Source organism: Peromyscus leucopus, chromosome 5 (assembly GCF_004664715.2).
Source record: "Peromyscus leucopus breed LL Stock chromosome 5, UCI_PerLeu_2.1, whole genome shotgun sequence".
NCBI lineage: Eukaryota > Metazoa > Chordata > Mammalia > Rodentia > Cricetidae > Peromyscus > Peromyscus leucopus.
In genome coordinates, this window is record NC_051067.1 from 32,733,971 (window position 1) to 32,752,222 (window position 18,252).

An 18,252-nucleotide genomic window follows, 5' to 3' on the forward strand; every position below is an offset into this window, starting at 1 on the left:
GTGGGCAAACTTATAGGGCATTTTCTTAGTGACTGATGGGGGAGGGCACAGCCCATTGTGGGTGGTACCCTCCCTGGGCTGGTGGTCCTGGGTTCTATAAGAAAGCAGGCTAAACCAGCCATGTGGAGCAAGTCAGTAAGCAGGTCCCCTCCATGGCCTCTGCATCAGCTCCTATCTCTGGGTTCCTGTCCTGACTTTCTTTGATGATGAACAGTGAGACAGAAGTGTAAGTCAAATAAACCCTTTCCTCCCCAACTTGCTTTTTAGTCATGGTGTTTCATCGCAGCAATAGAAACCCTAACTAAGACAGGGTGCAGTGCATTCTTTTGACCTTCACTGCAGTTGCTGGGGAAATCAGCCAACTACCATGCAGGGACAGGTCAGCTGTTGACAATTGGTCCAGGTTTGATTGTGAAGCCCAGGATAGACATTCCTCTGCACCACCACGTGAAACATCTGTAGCATGGCACATGTCTTCCAGGCAGAGCCAGGTTGAGACAGAGGTCAGAGGTCACTGGTTCTACTTGGGGGTGTCCCTATCTATGAGTGGGACTAAGCCTAGGCTGTCCCTCTGAGAGACTGTTCCGAAGTGCCACTCTAGATCTTGACAAAGGTCGGAGGTTGCAGCACATGCAAAGAGGTGGCAGAACTGAGAGTATTGATCTCCTGACCATCTGCACTCTGGTCCTGGGCCCCAGATTTAGCTCCTGCAGCATTGCCAGCCTCCACCCATCAGTGCCTCGGGCTAGTAGAGGTTTGTGTCTCTCCTCTCCTCACTCACCCTAATCAAAAACAAATGAGGCTGCTAGAGGGAAATAGCCTCCAGTGTTTCAGCTCATGCCAGTAGCTATGGCCAAGGATCTGGGGAACCACAGAGCGTTTCTAATAACTGAAGAACTGTGTGTGACCTGGGCGTTTTCCCCTTACAAGCTGACAGTTGATCAGCAGAGAATGAAAATGCACATCATAGAAATGAGTCATAGCTCAACCTTTCCACATGGCCACTCTGCCTCTATTTGACCCTAGGATCGCAGCCTCTTCATGTGTGTCTTTACTACCCTGCCCAGCCATAGGGCTTCTCAGGCCAAGGTATGTATTGTTACCACACTTCATAAAGAAGGGTCAGAACACACACAAAAATGATACCTGTGCATTCTTGCTAGACCATTTCTAACACCACAGTTCTCACTGTGATGATACACTCTTTATTCTGTGGGCACAATCTGAGGTCTACACAAATAATCTAGGTCCAGCTGACTTCTCCCTAAAGATGCTGTTAATGTATATAAAGATTCTCTCCCTCCCTTTGAGAGGCAGAGTTGTGGACAATCCAAGCTGGGCTCTCACTGTCCCCTTGGTTATTTTAGGTTCATCTCAGTGACTCACCAGTAAAATTCTCCCCAGTCAGTTGGCAGTCCCTAGGGTATCACCTGAGTAAGATATAGACTGTTACAGCACACACCTCCAGGTAGGGCAGAAGCCAGCTGCCCCATACTCATGTGGTTCTGAGGCTGCTAGACACCTGTCACATCCAGAAGCCAGTATAGTCAGGAAGGATGGAGCAAAGATATGACTAAAGGAATGTGCCTGGCCTATGGTGAGCATGTTGCAGGGCTTTGGGAACTTGTTCACACGGTCTGACTTTTCCTGGGGACATATGAACTAATGTCCCTTCACCTCAAAGAGGGCACTGATGACAAGTCCCCCCCCCTGCTGTGGGATGGTCTGTATGTCAAATTGCTCTGATTGGTCAATAAATAAAACACTGATTGGCCAGTGGCTAGGCAGGAATTATAGGCGGGACTAACAGAGAGGAGAACTGAGAGAACAGGAAGGCAGAAGGAGTCACTGCCAGCCACCGCCATGACAAGCAGCATGAAAAGATGCCAGTAAGCCACGAGCCATGTGGCAAGGTATAGATTTATGGAAATGGATTAATGTAAGCTATAAGAACAGTTAGCAAGAAGCCTGCCACGGCCATACAGTTTGTAAGCAATATAAGTCTCTGTGTTTACTTGGTTGGGTCTGAGTGGCTGTGGGACTGGCAGGTGACAAAAATTTGTCCTGACTGTGGGCAAGGCAGGAAAACTCTAGCTACACCCCCCAAATGGTCCCATCTATGTCCATCTTAGTGAAACAATGAGTTTGTTGTTACTTATAGAGTTGGCATGGCTCAAAGACTTTGAACATTCCCCCCTTCAAAGGCATCTACATATATCAGCACTCAGAGTGCGGCAAGGAAGAAGAATGTTTGTGGGGAATATTTAATGGAGCTAGAACTGGCCACCTGTTTAAGGCCTAGCCTTCAGGCTCACTTCCACTCTTATGCTCGTCATGCTGGGCAAGGGTGGGCTGCCACATGGGCGGGTCTTTCCCCCATGTGTTTCTCTTTGCAGGCCTTGCTGAGGAGATCCTAAACTCTGGTGGATGTGGTCACACCTACTGTCTCTCAGTCCTTTGTAAAGCTCTTTTTGTCTCTATGAGCATGTGGTTTGAAGCAGCCCAACTCCATGAGCCTGAAGGCTGACACTTCTTGGCAGCTCTTTCTCCATGGTGTTGACTTATGGACAGGATGGAAGTTGTCAGTGTCCACTTCTGTGGCTTCTTGGACTGAGTTCTTATTCATATATATGAATATGTATATATTTCTTTGAGATTTTTGTACAACATGTTTTGATCATATTCATCACCTCTGCCAACTCTTCCCAGATCCCTACTCACTCAACTTTGTGTCTTTAAAAAATACCAAAACCTATTTGTGTGACGCCAATATTCTTGGATGTGTGCTCTTTCACTGGGTTGTGATCATCTTACTGGGAGCTACAGTCTTAGAGAAAATTGTCTCTCCTCCTCCAAACAGCTAACAACTGCCAACAGCTCCATAGATAAGGGTGGGATTTTCTGCCTAACTCCCATCATCATGCTGAGATTTGGTATGGCTTGGTCTTACAGGGGTCTTGTGCATACTGTTGCAACCCCTGTGAGTTCATATATGTTCCTCACCCTGTTGAATCCAAAACACACTGTTTCCTTATAGTCATCCTCTGGTTCTTACTGTCTTTGCACCTCCTCTTCAAAAATGATCCCTGAATCTTGGGAGGGGAAAATGTGGTATATATGTTCCCTATAGAGATGAAGAATTCTGCAGTCTCTCGATCTCTGCACTTTGGCCGGTTGTGGATCTCTGTGTTAATCACAATCTACTGCTAATAGAAACTTCTCAGATGAGGGGTGAGAGATGCGTTGATCTATAGGTATAATGATACATCATTAGGAGTTGGTTTAAATGCTATATATAGAAATAATAGTAGTAGGTGCTGCCCTCATGCCCATGACCTGTCTAGCTGTACATTCTCAGTAGGATTAATGTACCCAATATGGGTTTCATCTTGTGGAGATGGACTTAAATTTAATTTAAAAGTAATTGATTATTCCCATGTCTTTATACCCTTATTTCACTAGTGAGCATGTCTTGCTGGACTTATTTTAACTCACTAGAAAAGAACCATCTGCAACTGCTTGTGATATCCCTCTGCCTTTGAGGTTGGGTCAACCTCTTTGTCTACTGAATAGGACTAAGGCCAAAGCCATAATATAGAGTCCAGTGGACACCAATGAGGAATGGATCATCTCTAAAATGTGTCTATGGACATCTAGGTTATAGTCAAAGAGACTCCAGCACAGAAGTCACCCAATAGCCATGCTAACCTGTGCCCAGGCTCCCTGTGCCAGTCCAGCATGTTTCTCAGATGTCAGTCATGGTAGTGATACCCTCTTGGGGAGTCAACTCATATTCTGGGTAAGTGTGGCCCCAGGAACTCGGGAGACTGAGGTTGATATCTTATCTTCATAAACTGTGGGGCTCCTGGGGATGTCCCCAGCACTGAGGCAGCCCAGGGGTACAACAGAATATTCAGCCCACTTGGAACAGTAAGAACAGAACAGGAAACATCAGAAGGCCATGGTGGGGTAAAGCCAGTGTCTAATGCACAGCACAGCTGGTTACTTGCCTAGGGCCCCCATTTTGTTCCTCATCTTTTCTTTGTATCTTTCTTCTCAGCCTGATTTCCTTATTTATTAACTTTCTGCCTTCCCATGTATTTGTGTGTGTGTGTGTGTGTGTGTGTGTGTGTGTGTGTGTGTGTGTGTGTGTGTGTGTGTGTGTGTGTGTGAGAGAGAGAGAGAGAGAGAGAGAGAGAGAGAGAGAGAGAGAGAGAGAGAGAGAGAGAGAGTTTTTCTCCAGGTAGTGGATTGTTTCAGTGACTTTTACTTTAGTAACTGATTCATGAGACTTTCTTCCAATGAAGTGATGATAAGGCAGGGCCACTGTGTACTATGGTGCAGGTCTATACTGTACAGGTCTAGGGATTTCATTACACTAGAATTGTCATACATGCATTGATTTGCACTATGTAATACTTGTATATGTATTTGGTACAACTTTGTGGTGATTGGCTATTCAATTGGTTTAAGAAGAGGTGTCTTGTTTCTATACTAGTCCACCCAGGCTAATAACTGCCTTATTTACAATCAACAAGAAGTGTAGACAGCAGGCTTTCTGTTTTAGATCAGCTTCAGAGTTTCAGAACAATTATGCACAGTATAGAGTGTTCATCCTCTCTACCCACTGCAGGATCTGGCTGCTTAATGGTCAAGCTGTGATAGTCAAGCCAATATCTCCTGCATAGAGAAGTGTTTGTTTCCACTGAAGAAAGTTACTGAGCACTAATGATCTCTGCCACTGTGAGTCCTGAATACCTCTGAATGGCAAGCCAAGAAAACATGTTTCTAGTGCTTCCACACGAACACCTCTCAACAGTGGTGGCCTCGATGTACCACAGACAGGCAGGCAGCTGGTAAGACACTGCCAGACATCTGGTCTTGTGGGCTTTGCAGGGCTAATTTCTTACCTGAGAGAACCTGGACAAAATGCTAGGAGGTGGCCTTAAGTCTCCCTAGGACTCAGAACTCAGAGCTGTAACTCCCGATTACCTGCCTGAGTCCTCACCATCACAGGCCAGCAGCACAGTGACAGCCATTGATCACATGTGATTACTGATGACTTGACATGCAGCTGGTCTGCATGAAAGTGTGTAGCAAGTACCACCAAAAAATAAGGTAGCCTGAATCCCTAATAATTAAATGAACATGAACTGAAAAGATGACATTGGGTTGCACAGATGTATTGTATCTATATATTTTTATTTTAAGACCTGCTGGGCAATTTACCGTTATAAAGGCAGTTCACTCAGGCAGCTGAATTGTGTTTGTCTATGGTGACAATTCCGGAGTGGGTTCTGCATTGCCACTGCACACCTGGGCCCTCATCCCCATGCCTGCCCTGTGCCTCCATGTTTTGTAGTTGTTGTTGTTGTTGTTTATTTATTGGTTTCTCCTGGGAAAGTGGCATGAAGCTCTGTGACGGCTCCCGGGTTTCAGTAAGTCACAAGATCTGTGTGTGCCCTGTTGCTCCTCCTTCCTAAAATCCCCTGGTTGCAATGGTGGTTTGAGGTTTAGACACTTAACTATCCAGTGAAGAAGATAATCGTTTTCTCATGGTACAGAGAGACGTTTGTAATGTGATTGCTCTTCCTTTAACCCCAGGGGCATTAAGGCCAGGCTGCTCAGGCATGGGAGGACATTTGGGGACCAAGAAATCATTGCTAGTCAGAGTCAACCAACTTTGGTGCTTAGTGACTTCTAGAATGTTGCTTCTCACCGGCTCCTCATTTCTTTATTGTGGTTTATTTCACCAACTTAGGACCTTGATGCAATCACTTCCCTGTAATTTGTAGATAGCATCTGCTTCACTAAATATAGAATCTGTCTCTGTCAGTGCACTTTACAGCCAAGCCCCATCTTGCATGGAAATTAAACAAGAAATTGGAATTACTAATATTGACATAACAGCTGAGTTTAAGATGTCTAAATGAAGAGGACAGACAGCATCACTGGAATAAAGATGTAGAACAACAAAGCATACCCACTGTAATATTTTCCATTCATTTCCAGTCACACACCTTCCATAACAGGTGCCCTCGCTGACACAGTCCTTTGTACATTATTTTTGCTCTCTTAGTAGCCATACAATAAATCTGGAAAATATCTAATGATGGGGTAGGGGCTCCCTGCCTGTTGGACTTAGTTACTTCTGGGGAAGGATGCTACTCTGGAAAGCTTAGGAACAATGTAGGAAAGAAGAATGGCCACCTGTCCCCTCTCTTAGTGCTTCCATCCTTCTCTTGGGGTAAAGAATTGGAGTCTAAGACCTTCCTCACATCTCTGGGGTAATGCTATTCAACTCTGTGCCCAGTTTCTATGTGACTTCTTAAATATCAAGAGACTTTTTCCAAGCCTAGGTGACTCACATAAGAAAGACCTTGAGAAGATGGCATGCTCAGTCCAGGTGGGGACAGGTAATAGCCACAGTGTGATGGCAGCATGGGTGAGAGCAAAGACTTGGGCTGTTTTTCACATGAATGTTATTTTATTCACTCCCTCTCTCCATCTTTGAAGGAGATAAAGTGTCAGGCCTGGAGAAGAGAAGCCTCAGTGGGAACAGGAGTTCATGATATGTGTGTGTGGGCATCTCCTTAGCCACAGTTACATAAAAAAAGCAGGGAAGGAGGATGGAGGGCAGGTGAGACCTAGGCAGATATAGGCAGCCAACGATGTGGCCTAGCCTTCAGACTATCCCTGGGATTGGACCTACAGAGAAGGGAGCTCTGAGATTCTACCCCCATTCCCAAATGAAGGTCCTGGTGATTTTCCTTCTCCCTTTCCTAGATGGATATCTAGGCCATTCCATTTCTTAGCTTTAGTGAACAGGACGGCAATAAACATGGGTGGGCAAGTATCTCTAGGTAGTACTTAGGATCCTTTGGCATCCTCCAATAATAAACGGACTGGGTTATTGGTAGTTCCATTTTTAGTGTTTTGAGAGCCCTGATTTCCATATGCTGATTTCCATAGAGGCTGCATAGGTTCATGTCATCAACACTGACAAGGTGTCTTGTTTCCTGTGTGCTTGCCAGTGTTTGTTGGCGATGGTTTTCTGATTGGGGTGAGATGAAGTCTCAGTACACCTTTAGCTTGCATTTTCCTGATGTTTAAGGATGTTGAACACTTCTTTAAAAATGTGTTGGTCATTTGTGTTCCTTGTTTTGAAAACTGTCTATCCGGTTCTTTAGCCCATTTATTGACTAGAAAAAAATGTTTTTGTGTGTACTTGATTTTTTTTGTTTTTTTTTTTAAGTCCTTTAAATATCCTAGATATAATCCTTTGTTAGAAGTGTAGTTAGCAAAAAATTATTTTGTTCTGTAGTCTGAATCTCCACTCTAGTAACTGTTTCCTTCCTGTGGAGAAGCAATTTCCTTTAATCCTCTTGTCAATCCTTGGGGGTATTTCCTGTGTCACACTGTCCTTTTCAGAAACTCATTGTCTATGCTTCTGGCTTGAGGTAGTTACCTCTCGAAGTTTCAGGGTTTCAGGTCTTCTATTAAGGTTTTTGATCCATTACAGATTTATTTTTGTGCAGGATGAGTCGTGTTAATCTATCTTTTTCAAATGCTTGCTTGAGACACCTTTATCAAAATTATTTGGCTGCTGCTGTGTGGGTTTGTTTCGGGTTACTCTAATCTCGTCCCTTTAGTAGTCTGTTTCTGTGCCTGTGTCATGCTGTCTGAGTCACTATGGTGCTGTACTACAATTTGAGGTCAGGTGTTGTGATGCTTACCACATTGTTTTTTCTGCTTAGGATTGGTTTGGCTGTTTAATGGCTTTTGTGTTTCCATGTGAACTTGAGAATCTCTGTCAAGAACAACATTAGATGCTTGTTGGGAATAGACTTAAACCTGTATTCCTTTCCAGTAGTGTTGTTATTTTTACAATATTAATTTATGCCATTCCATAAGCATGGGAGGCATTTTCATCTTCTAAGGTCTTTTTAAAATTTCTTTCTTCATTGTCTTAAAAGTCTCATTTTAAAGGCCATTCATCTTCTTAATTAGGTTCATGTTTAAGATTTTTTTGAAACTCTTGTGAATAGCTATTTTTTATTCTCTTCTTTCTCAGCTAGTTCCATATTTCCATATAGAAAAGCTACTGATTTTCTATGTTATTTTTGTAGCCTTATCCTATTACTTTACCAAAAATATTTAATCATATCTAAGAAGTTTTTGGTGGAGTCTTTAGTTGATTTTAAGTAAATTCATGCCTTCTGCAAATAGGGATATCTCAAGTTCTTCTTATTTGTATCCCTTTTATTTCTTTCCCTTATTTTGTTGCTCTAGCTATGACTTTAGATAGTATATTGAATAATAATAGAGACAGTGGGGACCTTGTCTTTTTCCAGATTTTAGAAGAAATGCTCCCAGTTTTTCCCCATTTAGTACAACATTGGCTGTAGGTTTTTACAAGGTCTTTACCATGTTCCTTCTGTTCCTAGTTTCTTCTGGACATTTTTAGGTGTTGAACATTTGCAAATGTCTTTTCTGCATCTCTTGAGACAATCATCTGATTTCTGTCCTTGAGCTTATTATATATTTATTGATTTGCATATATTAAACTGCTCTTGCATCCCTGAGATGAAGTTAACTTGAATATGATGTGTTGTCTTATCGAGCTCTTGAATTTGGTTGGCAAGTATTTTGTTGAGAATTTTTAATGGAAATTGGCCTACAGTTTTTAGTTCTTGTTGTTGCATCTTTATCCAGTTCTGGAATCTGGATTTTACTGGCTTTGTTAAATGACTTTGGTCCTGTTCCATCTATTTCTATTTCGTGGGACAGTTTGAGGAGTATTCTGTTAAGTCTCCACTAAGAGTTTGGTAGTATTAAGCAGTGAAGCCATCTAGTTTGGGACTTTTCTTTGTGGGGAGATTTTAAATTACTGCTTCAGTCTTACTGGTTGCTTTGGCATGTTTATGTTGCTTATATCTTCTTGATTTATTAACAGATCATGTATTTTAAAATGTATCCATCTCTTTTAGACTTTTAGCTTTTAAAATGTAGTTTTCAAAGCACCGCCTAATGATCCTTTGGATTTCACTGTAGTCTATTTTAACATCCTCTGTTTTGTCTCTTATTTTCTTGATTTGAGAGTTATCTCTCTTTGTTCTGTAAGGATTATCAAACTTGTTTGTTTTTTCAAACGCTAACTCTTTGATTGGTTATATGTTATTTTCGTTTGATTCTAGAGATTTAAAATTCCTTCCCTTGCTTCTTCAATGACTCATGGTTCATTCAGGAGTAAATTGGTTACTTTCCTAGAATTTGTGTAGTTTCTGTTGCTGTTAATTTCTAGCTCTATTCTATTATGGTATAATGAAGCACAAGGGGTTGTAAAAGTTCATCTGTGTTGTTAAGGATTATTTTGTGGTTTATAATGTGATTAGTTTTAAGGAAGATTCTATGAGAAAATGAGAATACATGTTTTGTATCTTTTAGATGAATGTGATATCTGGTATATTTTAGTTGTTAAGTTTCTTTGCTTACTCTTAGTTTGGAAACTCTTATTTTTATTTCTATTGCTATGATTAAAAACTCTCTCTCTCTCTCACACACACACACACAACAACACACACACACACACACACACACACACACACACACATCACTTAAGGGGAAATGGGGTTGTATTTCAGCTTATAATTCCAGGTTCAGTCTGCCATTGTGGAAGAGTCAAGGCAAAAACATCAAACAGCAAGTCAAATCAAAACTGCAGTCAAGAGGAGAGAGAAATGAATGTGTACGTACTAGCTTGCTTGTGGTTAGGTCATTTCTCCACTCCTAAACAGTGCAGAACCTCAGAAATGGTGCCACTCACAGTAGGCTGGGTCTTCCCACATCAATTAACTTAATAAGATATTCTTTATAGTCTTGCCCAAAGGTTAAGCCCATGTTGACAATCTTTTGTCCAGATTCTCTTCCCAGATGATCCTAGATTTCACTAAGTTGTCAATTAAAGTTAACCATCACAAATGTAGCAGTCTTTCTTGGACTGCCAGCCCCCAAATCATGACTCAGAGACATTATTAATTATGAATGTTTGGCCTAAATTTAGGCTTGTCCCATTAGCTCTTATAACTTATTTTAACCTGTTTCTCTTCATCTGTATTTTGCCTTGGGGCTTTTTAATCTTTCTTTTATTCTATATGTCCTACTTTCCTGCTTCTTTCATGTCTGTCTGTTGCCTGGCTGGATGGGTAGCCCCTGGCATCTTCTTTTCTTTCTCCCTCATTCTCTCTTAAGCCTAGATTCCTCCTCCTAGTTATTCTCTCTGCCCATCAGCCCCACCTATCCCTCTTCTTCCTAGCTATTGGTTGTTCAGCTTTCTATTAGACCAATCAGGTGCTTTAGGCAGGCAAGGTGAACCAGCAACACATCTTTACATACTTAAACAAATGCAGCATAAAAAAAAAGCAATACACCTTTACATAACTAAACAATTATTCTGCAACATAAACAAATGCAACACATCTTTACATAGTTAAATATTCTATTTCACAGCAACAGAGACCTATTGAAAGATGAGAGGCTGGGCATGGTGTTGTTGATCTGATGATACTCTGGTGAATTTTCCTTTACATGCTAATAAACACTTTTCCCTTGCAGTTTTTAAGAAAATGTTTTAAATTGATTTTTTGAGAATTCATACAATGTATTTTGAACACATCAATCCCCGATCTTTCCCTAACTCCTTCAAGAACCACTCCCACCTCTCTATGAATCCATTTCCTTGTCTTCTTTTTAAAATAACACATCATATCCGATTAGTACTGCCATACACTCCTAGATGTGAGGCCATACACTGGAGCTTGGTTGACTTACTAGGTCACACTTTTAAAGAAAATGACTCTCTCTCCCCAAGAAACCATGAACTGTCTGTAGCTCTTCAGTTAGGAGTGGGGGCTCATGATCATCTTTCCCTTCTATGCCATAATGTTGACTGACTTGATCTTGTTCATGAGTGCCACATGCCAGAGTTCTTCTGTGTCTAGGAGACACTGTTTTGCTCTGGTTCTCCTCAGTATCTGGAGCTTACCATCTTTTTGCCTCCTTCTTCTTAATGGTCCCTGATCTTTGGAGGGGTATGACTTGGATGTCCCATTTGTGGTTGAGAATTCCACTGACACTTATTCCCTGCATTTCAGCCATGTGCGACTTTCTACATAAACCACCATCTACTACATGAAGAAACTTCCTAGATGAGGTATGAGAGTTGCACTGATCTGTGGGTATAAAGATACAAATTTTGGGGACAGTTTGAAACTATTCCCACTTAATAGAATAATAGCATTAGGTTCACCCCTGTTGCCTCTGAGATCCTCTACCATGGGTTCTCATTATTCGTAATAGCCAGTACCTGGAAACAACCTAGGTACCCCTCAACTGAAGAATGGATAAAGCAAATATGATACATTTATACAATGGAATATTAATCAACTGTAAAAAGCAATTACATCATGAAATTTGCAGGCAAATAGGATGATATTTTCTAGTTCCACCTGAGTGAGGTAACCCAGACTCAGAAAGACAAACATGGCATGTACTCACTCATAAGTGGATACTAGAGGTAAAAAAGCAAAGGGTAACCGAACTACAACATACAACTCCAGAGAAGGTAGCTAACAAGGAGGATCCTGAGAAGGACACATGGATCTCCTCAGGAAAGGGAAATAGATGAGATCTCCATTAATAAACTGGGGTTGAGGGGGGCAATAGAGGGGAGGGGGTGGGGGATGAAAACATGAAGGAATGGGATGGTTGAGCTGGAAGAGGGACAGAGTGGGAGAGCAATGAAAGAGATATCTTGATAGAGGGAGACATTATGGAGTTAAGGAGGAACCTGGTGCTAGGGAAATTCCCAGAAATCCACAAGGACAACCCCAGCCTAGACTACTAGCAATAGTGGAGAGGGTGCCTGAATTGGCCTGCCCCGGTAATCAGATTGGTGAATACCCTAACTGTCATCATAGAGCCTTTGTCCAGTAACTGATGGAAGTAGATGCAGAGCTCCATGGCCAAGCACGAGGCCAAGCTCCGGGAATCCAGTGAAAAGGAGTAAAGAGGAATTCTGTGAGCAAGAGGGCTCAAGATCATGATGGGAAAATCTATAGAAACAACTGAACCAAGCTCATAGGAACTCATGAACTTTAGACCAACAGCTGTGGAGCCTGCCTGAGACCAGACTAGGCCCCCTACATATGGAGACAGTGTGTAGCTTGGTCTGTGTTAAAGAACCCCTGGTAGTGGGACCAGGATCTATCCCTGGTGTAGGAATGGCTTTATGGAGCCCATTACCTATGGTGGGAAGCCTTGCACCCCCTAGATGCAGCGGGTGGGGGCTTGGTCCTGCTCCAACTAAATGCTCTATGCTTTGCTAACTCCCCATGGGAGCCCTTACCCTTTTAGAGGAGGGGGTTGTGGGGTGGGCCAGGGAGGGGGAAGGCTGGAGGGGAGCAGAAGGAAGGATGAATGGGGGATCTGTGGTTGGTATGTAAAAATGAATTTTAAAATTTCTTAAATTAAAAAAAAGAAAACAAGTTGTTTTTTTTTTTTATTTTACATACCAATCCCAGTTCCCCCTCCCTCCCCTTCTCCTGCCCTCTCATCTTCCCTCTAACTTACCCCCCATCTACTCCTCAGAGAGGTTAAGGCCTCCCTTGGGGAGTCAACAAAGTCTGGCATACTAAGTTGAGGCAGGACCAAGCCTTTCCCCCCTTGTGTCAAGGCTGAGCAAGGTATCCCACCCTAGGGAATATGTTCCAAAAAGCCATTTCATGCACCCAGGATAAGTCCTGTTCCCACTGCCAGTGGCTCCCCAAACAGATCTAGCCATACAACTGTCACTCACATTCAGAGGGTCTAGTTTGATCCCATGCATGTTCCCCAGCTGACAGGCCAGAGTCCATGAGCTCCCACTAGCTTGGGTCAGCTGTCTCTGTGGTTTTCCCCATCATGATATTGACTTCACTTGTTCCTGTGATCCCTCCTCCTTCTCTTCAACTCAAGTCTAGGAGTTCATCCCAGTGCTTGGTTGTCGATCATTGCATCTGCTTCCATCAGTTACTGGATGTAGGTTCTATAATGACAATTAGGGTAGTTCAGGCACCCTTTCCATTATTGCTAGGAGTCTTAGCTAGTGTCATCCTTGTGGATTCCTAGGGATTTCCCTAGCACCAGGTTTCTCCCTAGCCCCCTCATGGTTCCCTCTACCATGATATCTCTTTCATTGTTCTCTCTCTCTGTCCCTCCCTCCACTTGGCCATCTCAGTACCTCCCGTTCCCATCCCCCATCCCTTCCCTTCTACTCCCACCTCCCACTTTACCCAGGATATCTTAACTATTTTTCTTTCCTGGGGCCCTCCATGTGTGTCACTCTTAGGGTCCTCCTTTTTAAACCTAGCTTCTCTGGGGTTGTGGATTATAGCTTGGTTATCCTTTGCTTTGTGTCTAATATCCATTTAAGAGTGAGTACATACCATGTTTGTCTTTCTGGGTCTGGGTTACTTACTCATCTACCATGGATTCTTGACCAGATTTACAGTAAACAGGCATGAGTTTCCTCCTGTGGAATAGACGTTAAATCCAATCAAAAAGTAGTTGGTTGCCTATACAACGTACATGCCATTGTTGTGTCATACAAATCATGACTATATTGTGCAGGGTTCATGGCTGGGTGAGATTGCTTATGACACCCCCCTCCCCCTGTGTAACAACCTGAAGTACTATGAAAGCTAGGTAGTTTCCTAGTCAGCACCGACTAGATTTCTCTGCTCCTGTGACCAATGTGTGTGATGTCTTCAGCAACAGGGTTTCCCCATGAAGTTCTGGTGGGCAACCAACAGCAATGACAATGATCTGCATTGTTTTGAGGGTCTCCAGGACACCTCTGACCCACAACTCAAGGTGAAGTATCTCATACTTGTTACTGGCAGCATATGACTTCAGGGATAAGCATTATTCCCTGTGTGTGTATGAAGCTTGTAAAATAGTAGGTCTCCACATGGCTTTTCAGACATCCTTAGTCACAGCGTTCAATATTTTTACATCACTTACAGCTTTTAATATTTTTTTCTTTGCACACTTGCGATCTAGAACCTGAGTTGGTTGCCTTACTTCATTCATCTACGTTTTAGACTCCTCTATGTTGTCATTGGCCTTTATTAACGTGAGACCATGGCATCTTTTTCTATCATTTCATCTTTTGTTTTCCAGAATTAAGTTGTTGTGAAGCTGTGGAGGCATCGGAGTGGCAACTGTTTCCTGTGTTGTGTATCTTTGTTTTGGTTCACACATCTACCTGGTTGGATGTGTCCTCCAGTTTTTATTCTTTCCTTCACCCTTTTTGTGTGTTTATTTTGTTTCTCCCGAGTCTTGGTGGTGAACTGTCTTCACCTGAACTCATGCTCCCCAGGACTGTTTAGGGAGGAAGCCAACTGCAGTACCAGAGGTGACGGATTCACAGCAGTCCTGGTGCTAACTCGCAGAGAAGACACATGCACTTCATTTGTGTCCCAGGAAGTCTCAGAGATAGCAGCCCTGGCGTACTGATTGTACATGACATGGTTAATCATTTAATGGATATAAATAACTAAGTGTTGAAATGAAGTGGGATGGGAAAAGGAGAGAAGAGGAAGTAAAGTGTGAATGTGTGTGGGTAAGAGGCATGAGATAATAAAGAAAATACTCTGGCATGGATGCAAAGAAAGAAAGGGCATTTATAAATGCCTACATAGGCAAGGTAGAAGCCAAATCATAATCGACTAATTGAAGTACAAGGGTGTACATTTAAAGTATTTTAAGTAAAAAAATTAAATAGAGATAACCTTAGTCCATGGTGCCTCCTAGTTGGAATAATATGTTTTTTTCCAACTGCTTAATTATCTTTTGTAGCAGTCTCTGCTAGATGGGGTTGGGGTGGTGGCTGCAGGCTTTAACAATTCAAACAAGATAAGTCAGTGTGTCCTTCCTAAGGAGAGGCATTTCTGCTGTGGGGACTCTGCTGGAATTCTCCAGTCTGAGATATTCCACTTTCTAATTACAAGTTCATCTCTGCTGTTTAGAGTGTCATTCTTTCCCATGCACAGGGCTTCCTGTGACCAAGGCTCTGAGAGGATGTGGAATGCCTACCTGCCTATGTTGACCCTTGTAACTAGTAGGTCTCTTTCCAGTCACATCCACCTGAGACTGCACCAAGTTCAGCAGCATACTTTCTGAGTTACTATGTAGCTCATCCAAGCAGTCAGTGGTGGGGATTATACCTCTTTTTTTTTTTTTTAATGATTTCTTAGTGGGCTTTATTTTTTTTCATTTCAAAATTTTTTCTTTATTAAGAAATTTTCTACTCACTCCACATACCATCCACAGATCCCCACTCCTCCTTCCCCTGCCCCCAGGCCTCTTTCCTGAGACACTCCACATCCCCACATCCCCCAAATCGAGGTCTCCCATGGGGAGTCAGCAGAGCCCAGCACACTGAGCCTAGGCAGGTCCAAGCTCCTTCCCCCTGCACAAAGGCTGTGCAAGGCATCATACAGCAGGTACCGGATTCCCAGAAGCCTGCCCATGGACCAGGGACAGATCCTGATTCCCCTGCCTGGGTGCCCCCCAAACAGTTCAAACCAAATAACTGCCTTCCATCTTGAGTGAGTCCATAATGGCATATACAGTCTCTGTCTTTAAAGAGTTGACAGTCAGAAGGACAAATCAAGGAACTTGGAAGTTGCCATCAAGCATGGCCAGTGCTGCGCTGTAGACAAAGACCTTACACGGCTTCCATGATTGGTAAGCAGTACTGGGAGGAGAGACGATCTTCAGTTCAACCTTTGATAGCTGGGGCCTAATGTGAGGAAGCTAGACATTGAAGCTGTGCCCCCGAAGGAGCTATTAGGACCCCAACTCTGCCCTACGCCCCATCATGTGCATGTGTTTGTAGATTCTGGCCCCATATTCAGCTCTGTTCTGACCCATCTCAGCATGTCCATAATTCTTAGTTACTGGTCCACATAGTCAACTGCTGTGGATATCACTCTATATAAATAAAACACTGATGGCCAGTGACCAGGCAGGAAGTATAGGCGGGACAAGGAGAGAGGAGAATTGGGGAAACAGGAAGAAGGGGAGAGAGACACTGCAGCCACTGCCAGGATAAGCAGCATGTAAAGATGCCGGTAAGCCACCAGCCACGTGGCAAGGTATAGAGTTATAAAAAAAAAAGGGGTTAATTTAAGATATAAGAACAGTTAGCAAGAAGCCTGCCACGGCCATACAATTTATAAGTAATATAAGCATCTAAGTGATTATTTTATAAGTGGATTGTGGGACTGCGGGGCTTGGGGAACCTGGAGAGAAGCCCTCCAGCAACAGTCAACCATGGAGTTTGTGGTCCTTTATCACGTGTGGTTACCACCATTCCTTCCAGCAGACCTCTCTCAGATTACTTCCAGAAGGCAGAATATAATTCTCTTTTTAAGGGGCTGCTGGCATCTACACCTCACTTGGTCTCATCTTCTGTCTTATTTCCCTAGATTAAGTATTTTCTTTTGCTAAGAGAGAAGGCCAACAGGGCTGACAGAATTTGTCTTTCTCAATGTTTGGGCCATTTTGCTCCCTGATCCTAACGGAGAGAAGGCAAAGCCAGAGATAGAGTGTGAAATCATTTTCAGTGGCACAGAAATGCCACTCTTCTCAAAACCCAACAAGAGTACACATGAGAGGTGACGTGCTTCCGGAAAGGACACTCCAACCTCATGGGAGAGGGCTGCCTAGGTGAGCAGGTGGCAGGAGAAGTCTCCCAGGGGAGAGGAACAGGGTACCTGTGAAGACATCCTCAAGACAGCCCTCTAGCCACTGGCTTGAGCTGAAGAAGGCACATCCTGGTTGGCCTCAGATGCCCTGCAATTCAAAACTAGACATAAATTGAAAAAGAAATGCCTCTGCTGGAAAATGTGAGACATCACAGCCAACCCTACAGTTCCTTCCCAGAAAAATGGCATGCATGGGCGCCATGTTTTTCTGAGATGGGTGAGTATTGCTCATGTGCAAGGCACAACAGTGTTTGTCCTGGAACTACTGATTGATTACAGGAAACCAAACCAACAGTCAAACTTGTGCTGGAAAGAAAACTTTAAGACATGGAGCCCAGTAGAAATATAAAACTACCTAAGAACTTAAGCCAGCAAAATCCCTTCGAACAAGTGTAGGTTCGCGTAGCAGAATTACTTGGTGAAATCCTGGCTGTGTGTGCTGACTTGAATCCATTGATGCTTATGGGCACAGGGAGCTCCCGAAGTAGAAGTACTGGGATAATTGGTTACCATTTAGTAAATTCAAAATTACCCTGATATTCTGGGTATCCTACAGCCAAAATAAAAACCTTTCCCCAGAGTTCTGTGAAGCTCTGAGCTTTTCACAGCCCGGGCTGCAGTTGTGGGCTGACAGGATTCTTCTTATGAGACCAGATGATATGGAAGTTCACAACCATGTCAGGAAAAGAGATTCAGCTGAGAAAGAGATTCTCTGGCTTGGCCTCTCAGAGAGAATTACAGCCAAGTTATTATGGGAAACACCCAGGTTTCTACCTACATCCTGTGCCTGTCCCCTAAAATCAGGATGCTGGCTCACTATATGTTACCCCTGTGACAACAAACTCAGAGGGACTTGAAGTATAAAACAAAACATTGTTTTAATTAAAAACTATTTCGACTGGCTGGAGAGATGGCTCAGCTTCGTTAAGAGTACTTACTGCTCTTCCAGAGGACTGGAATTCTGTTCCCAGTCCCCACATATGTGGCTAACAACCCCTGTAACAACAGCCATGGGGGATCAGATCCCCTTCTTGGCTCTACAGGCGCCTGCAGGTGCATGTACCTGCACATAGGCAAACACGCACATGCACTATGAATCAATTTTTTTCTTAAAATGAAAAAAAAAAAAAAACAAACCAAACCAACCCTGGATTCACCAGGCCTTTCAGAACACAGCTTTAGAGAGGAAATGACAGGGCAGAGGGAGCATGGGGTGAATAGGTGCTCCCCTCAAACACAGCTGAAGATGCAGGCCCATAATGGCACAGTTGTGGAGCTAGCGTGCTGTGTGCTGTCTTCCCCCTCCCTCCTCCCTCCTCTCTCTCTCTCTCTCTCTCTCTCTCTCTCTCTCTCTCTCTCTCTCTCTCTCTCTCTCTCTTCAGCTGAATGCTTTAAAGCTCTGATTTCAAGGACACACAGGCAGCCAGGAAGGAAGTAGGGG